We start from the raw sequence: 7,252 nt of genomic DNA, 5'->3' as shown, positions 1-7,252 counted from the left end.
CAATGAAGAAGCAACTTTCAATATCTGTAGATCCATGAAGCAGAATGGTGAGCTACAAACAGTATCTGCTATAACTTACAGAGTGGAGAGTGGGTCAGAAGTGCAAATTGAAGAGCGATTAGCTGTTGAGGCACTAGCAGCAGTCATGATGAATTTTGATAGTGATGGTATTGACGAGTATGATGAGTTGGTAGCCGCACTTGATAAGTGTGAATACCGGTCCAAACCAAAGAAGTATGAGCTCGACATGAAGAATCGCGAGTCCCCACCCACAAGACCATCTATTATGGAGGCCCCAAAATTAGAGCTCAAAGCTCTACCACCGCACTTGAGGTATGTATATTTAGGCGAAGAGAGTACTTTGCCGGTCATCATTGCAGCAGATTTGAATGCAGGACAAGTAGAGTGTTTGGTGACTGTATTAAACAAGTTCAAGCGAGCGATTGGGTGGACTATTGCAGATATTATTGGGATTCCCCCCGGTACCTGTTCTCACAAAATCCAACTCATGCCAGATCATAAGCCCAGTGTTGAGCACCAGAGAAGATTAAATCCACCTATCCAAGAGGTAGTAAAAAAGGAGATCATCAAGTGGCTGGATGCGGGAGTTATTTATCCCATCTCAGATAGTAATTGGGTTTGTCCTGTGCAGTATGTACCAAAGAAAGGTGGTATGACTGTGGTTCCAAATGAACGAAATGAGCTTGTTCCAATGAGGCCTGTCACTGGATGGAGAGTTTGCATGGATTATCGGAAGCTGAATGCGTGGACAGAGAAAGACCACTTTCCTATGCCATTCATGGACCAGATGTTAGATAGGCTTGCAGGCAAGGATTGGTATTGTTTTCTTGATGGGTATTCGGGCTATAATCAAATTTCTATAGCTCCTGAAGACCAAGAGAAGACCACCTTCACTTGCACATATGAGACTTTTGCTTTCAAACGGATGCCATTCGGATTGTGCAATGCTCCAGCGACCTTCCAGAGATGTATGATGTCGATATTTTCTGATATGGTGGAGGACACTATTGAGGTGTTCATGGATGATTTTTCAGTGGTAGGTGATTCGTTTGATCACTGTCTAAAACATCTGGCCGAGGTGCTCAAAAGATGTGAAGACTGCAACTTGGTGCTGAATTGGGAGAAATGTCATTTCATGGTAAAAGAAGGTATAGTGTTGGGTCATCGAATTTCAGAGAAAGGTATTGAGGTTGATAGAGCTAAAGTCGAGGTAATAGAAAAGCTTCCACCACCTATCTCTGTAAAAGGTGTTAGAAGTTTTCTTGGGCATGCAGGTTTTTATAGGAGATTCATCAAAGATTTCTCAAAAATTGCACATCCCTTGTGCAAACTGCTCGAGAAGGAGAATAAGTTCTGCTTTGATGATGCTTGTCTTAGAGCATTTGGAGAGTTGAAGGAAAAGTTGGTTACAGCACCTATCATTATTTCACCAGATTGGGAACAACCGTTTGAGGTAATGTGTGATGCGAGTGGAGTGGCGCTTGGTGTAGTATTGGGTCAAAGGCGTGAGAAAATTCTTCACCCTATTTACTATGCTAGCAAAGCTCTGAATGTGGCCCAGAAGAATTATACAGTGACCGAACAAGAACTTCTTGCGGTGGTTTTTGCATTCGAAAAATTTCGTTCCTACTTGCTTGGTACTAAGGTCATCGTGCATACTGACCATTCTGCATTGAGGTATTTGATGGCGAAAAAGGATGCAAAACCACGATTGATCAGATGGGTATTGTTGCTGCAAGAGTTTGATTTTGTGGTAAAAGATAGAAAGGGAACCGAAAATCAAGTTGCCGACCACTTGTCCAGATTAGAGGAAGAGGCCATGCTAAAGCTTGGAGATAGGGCTGAAATTAATGATGCGTTTCCAGATGAACAGGTATTGGCTGCTTCTAATGATTTGATTCCTTGGTTCGCAGACTTTGCTAATTATTTGGCAAGCGACATTGTGCCACCCGATTTGTCTTTTCACCAAAGAAAGAAATTTATGCATGATGTGAAGAAATTCTTTTGGGATGAACCTTATTTGTATCGTAGTTGTGCTGATGGGATTATTCGTCGCTGTGTGCCTGAGGTTGAAATGCTGAGTGTACTTGAAGCATGCCATTCATCACCCGTTGGTGGGCATCATAGTGGTATTCGGACTGCACATAAGATTTTGCAGTGTGGGTACTATTGGCCTACCATCCACCAAGATGCTCATGATTTCGCCAAGTCTTGTGATCGGTGCCAAAGAGATGGAGGGATTTCAAAGAGGCAAGAGCTCCCTATGAATCCCATATTGGTGATCGAATTGTTTGATGTATGGGGCATTGATTTCATGGGCCCATTTGTGAGTTCATATGGGATGAAGTATATTCTGGTCGCGGTTGATTATGTATCGAAGTGGGTGGAAGCAGTAGCACTCCCCAACAACGAAGGTAAAAGTGTCACCGCATTCTTGAAAAAGAATATCTTCTCCAGATTTGGTACACCAAGGGCTATTATTAGCGATGGAGGCTCTCACTTTTGTAACAAGTTGTTCAAAACACTACTTGAGAAATATGGTGTCCGTCACAATGTAGCCACTCCTTATCATCCACAGACTAGCGGTCAAGTTGAGGTGTCCAACAGAGAAATAAAGCAGATATTGGCGAAGACTGTGAACGCCAATCGAACTGATTGGTCAAGGAAGCTTGATGATGCTCTATGGGCATATCGCACTGCATACAAGACCCCCATAGGTATGTCGCCTTACCAACTTGTATATGGGAAGTCTTGTCATTTACCAGTAGAGTTAGAGCACAAAGCTATGTGGGCAATGAAGAAGTTAAATTTGGATTGGGGCACTGCATCTAATCAAAGGATGAACGACTTGAACGTGCTTGATGAGTTTCGCCTAAAAGCTTATGAAAGTTCAGCCTTATACAAAGAGAAGATGAAGAGGTATCATGATCAAAGAATTGAAAAGCGAGAATTTGTGGTTGGTGATCGTGTGCTGCTATTCAACTCTAGGTTGCGCTTGTTTCCAGGCAAACTCAAGTCTAAGTGGACTGGGCCATTTTTGCTCACAAAAGTGCTCTCGCATGGAGCGGTTGAGCTTGAAAATAAGGATGGAACAAGGTTTGTGGTGAACGGGCAAAGGATAAAGATCTATCTGGGAAATGCTGAAATTGTGCAAGAAGTGATCGAGGCCTGCAATCTTGATGAAGTCTGAGTAATCAAGATACCTGTGTCGTGCCGCGACGTTAAATCAAGCGCTGCTTGGGAGGCAACCCAAGATGTAAAATCTAGCCAACAATAGGGTTCTGTTTTCCATTATGTAGTTTAGCTTTCTTTGATTACTTTCGTCATTGTATCACTATAGGTAGGGGTTTCAGTATTTTAGTTCTTAGTGTTGGCTAGAAATAATATAAGGTCCGTGTCTAAAAAGTGTCTAGAAAATGTAAAAAAAAAAATAGCCTATTGGTTGCTTCATGTGCAGGTACACCACGCAAGAAATCTGCAGAAAATGGTTTGGTGCAGAGGTCTACGGACCCCATCGACGGTCCGTCGATTTATCCACGGACCGTCAATGGTGTCCGTAGATCCCAGGTAAGTCCCTAAAATTGTCCAAGTATAATTGTGATCTACGGACCGTAGATCGACTCATGGACCGTAGACGGGGTCTCGTGAGTCCAAACCCTACAGTTGACTGACCCGACCCGGACCCCATTACTTAAAACCCCCATTGTTTCAAATCATTTCCGTTCCCTCCATTACTACCAAAACCGTTTCACCCACTCTTTAAACTCCCCAAATCATTCCATAACCACCACATAATATCCTCCCTTCCATATATTCCCAAAACCCCTTCCATACCATAATCAACCCACTCCATAATCTGACAAAAAGGGTCCGGTGTTTGGTCAGTGACGAAAAGGTGACTCCTTGGTCTTCCTAAATCATAGTATCATCACGCAATCACCCCACTCCTTGTTGCTTGTAAGGTAATAGATTTCTCTTCACTTTGAATTTCGATTCATAGGTTTAATTTAGAGGGTCGGGAGTGGGTCTTGACCTTGGGTAATTGTTAGATGAAATTGCATGATAAACTTGAATAGTACAATGTCCTTGGAACGATAGATAGTGATTGTATAGCATTAATTGTAATGTGTGTTTATGTGATCGTAAATACTATATGCTAGTTTCGACTTAGGGTTCCACATCTAGTCTAAATTGTTGGGTATAATAATCGGTCGGAATCTTGAGAATGACTAACTAGCATATTTTGAGTGTGTATATGCATGATTAGGTTGTGTTAATGTTGAAACCAACAGCCAAAAATGTATGATACCGGGCACTGATGGCTTCCACGATACCCCGTCTACGGACCGTAGATCCATCTACGGACCGTAGATGGGGTTCGTCATTAGAGGCACCTGCAAATTGTCACTAAGTGTAAAACCACGGAGGTGGACCACGGTCCCTAGATTCATCTACGGACCGTTCTGCACTTCCGTGGTTTCCATCTGCGACCTACATTTCCAACCCCCTTATCCACGAAAGATATCCACGGACCGTAGATCAGTCTACGGACCGTAGATCTCCTCCGTGGATGACTTCTGTAGCATCTGTCATATTTTTTTGTGTGGACTTAGTTTAGGGTCGTTACCAACTCTAAATAAGTTCTTGTACTGCATATGGTTAGTTTTGACACTAATGACGTTCCTGCAGGTACGATGGCACCCAAGAAGATGGTCACCTACTCGAAACGGGGCAACTCCAAATCGGTTGCCCCTAGCTTCCGGTTGATTGATGAGGACACCGAGAACGACTCTGACCCTGCATATGTGCCTCTCAACCCTAGGGCCTCTCGCGCAGCACCCAGGAGCACCCCCCGGAAGGTGATCCCCGACGTAGTCACTGTTTCCCAGTCTGATAAGGAGCACACACTAATCGGGTCACCAACTGGGGCTGCTTCCAGTTCGGAGGGACCTATGTTCGGATCCGAGTCTACCCATGCCTCAGGCTCCCAGTCTGCCCACTCTTCACAATCAGAGTCTGTCCATGCTATAGGGTCCAATGCCAAATCGTCCACAGGGTCTGGAGAGAATGACCAAGCCGCCTCGTCTGATGAGGCAACTAGTTCAGAGGCCATTCCTACACCAAGGAATGATGAACCCGCTCCGGTAGCAGGGGAGCTAAATAGGTGGTGTGTCGAGGGTCAATGGCAAATCTATCGGGATACAAAGATGGTGAATGACAAACAAAAAATGGCCCGACTAATTCAAGAGGAGCGCAAAGTCCTCACGGGGAGCTTGCATACTGTGCCAGATATTCACCGGCTATTCAAACTTCACAAGTGTGACTGGATGGCTCGAGACCCCGGGACTTATAGCGAGGAGATTGTCCGGGAGTTCTATGCTTCCTATGCTGCCACTCTCCGCGGGTCCATTTCCAAGAGGTCAAAGCCACTAGCTCAGGCCCCGCTCACTTCCACCTTGGTTCGAGGGTGTCCCGTAGATATATCACCCGTCACCATTAGCCGTTTTCTCTTTGCTCCTACCACGGGCCACTTTTGGTCTCCTAACACGTCAGAATTTGATTACCGCTGGGACATCGTGCGGAGTGGCACTTTCCAGAGGAATGCTGAGTAGCGAGAGGCTGTGATACTATGGCTGGCCAGGTACATTGCTGCAGATGGCGAGCGAGCAGAATGGGTCGCTGCTCCACGGTTGGGCATCCGGAAGGCCACATTGAACTTCGTAGCAAAATTCTTCTAGCTGTTGGTACGCAACAGAGTGTTGCCCACAAAAGTGGACAATCAGGTCACTTGGGACAGAACGGTGATGGTTGCTGCATTAGTGGCGGGAGTAGAGATTGACTTTGCCCGAATGTTGCTGGCAGAGATCCACGAGAGAGCTTTCAGGACGTCCACTACTTACCCTTTCCCCTGTCTGATATTTCACTTGTGCAGGGACTCTGGAGTGCCGATCTGGCATTGTGACAGGCTAGTCCACCCTACAGGGGCATTGGACATCGGCCTTATTAGGGATGACGCGAATGTGGCAGCACCTCGTAGAGAGCCCCAGATTGAGGTACCCCCCGGGCTCCGATCTTGCAGACACTGTGGGGCAGGCACAGGGCAGTGACCCCATTATCCCAGACCACACTGACACTGTCCCAGGCTTCTCTTCTCAGGCAGCGAGTGTTGCTCCTAGTTCTTCCCGGTCCACACCACAGTTAGGAGTGACGGTTGTCCATATGGCCAGAGTACAAAAGTTAGAGGCGCAGATGGCCACACTGCTACATCACATCCAGCCTTGGATGCAAAAGTCGATTGCCGAATCCGAGGCTAGATTGGAGCGCAGGATGGAGGGGATGATGGACCGTAAGGTCCTGGCGGTTAATAAGCGGCTTGACGCCTTTGAGTTGCGCGTCCTCAAGCGATCAGTCCCGGCTACAGACTTATCTGCTTTGCAGGCTGACATAGCCAGCCTTCGGACTGATATTGATACCATTCTTGCTGCACCTTCAGTGGAGACTCAGGCTGCCCCTACTGCGCTGGCTGATAATACAGTGCTAGATGCTCTATTCAGTGGCATCGCCGAGAAGGGTCCTGCACCGACACATGCCAAGGGCAAGCGGCACCGCTCTCATCGCACGGAGGAAGAGAAAGCTCAGAAAAGACAGCGTCGGCAGGAGAAGGAGGCTAGGAGGGCTTTGATCGCAGACGAAGAGTTGCGCCAGCAGAGGGTGTGTGAGAGAGCTGTAGGGGCATCGAGCTCAGCCTCAGTTGTAGAGGATCAACCCATTTGAGAGGCGTTGCGAGCACCACTGATGGTGCGGAGCGTTTGATAGAGAGCACTACTAAGAGTGCTAGGATTGCTGAGGTGGGCACTACTGATGGTGCCCCCACTAATGTTCCAGAGGGCTCTGGGAAACCGGACCCCCCTGCTTGTTGATGATTCGTCGGCGCTTTGCGCCACAGGTTTGCTTCACTCAAATCCATTCACTTTTACTGTCTATGTATGCATAGAGGGCAATTGCATCTATTTTTGTTGGGGGTGGGGTAAATGGATCGTGAGTGATAGGGTGAAGCCTGAGTAACCCAACTCATGAATCCTCTCTTGGGGTTTTCTTGCCTGTGTTCTTTTACCCCAAGAGACTGTTTAATTTTTGTTGAACCGGCATGTCTTAGGATTGTGTGTGTAGAAGCATGATACAGAACGAAGCATGATGGCTTAGGAAAAATGATACCCGTCAGATTCTGGGT

This window comes from Solanum stenotomum, chromosome 5 (genome assembly GCF_019186545.1).
Source record: "Solanum stenotomum isolate F172 chromosome 5, ASM1918654v1, whole genome shotgun sequence".
NCBI lineage: Eukaryota > Viridiplantae > Streptophyta > Magnoliopsida > Solanales > Solanaceae > Solanum > Solanum stenotomum.
This window is presented reverse-complemented; position numbering follows the sequence as displayed.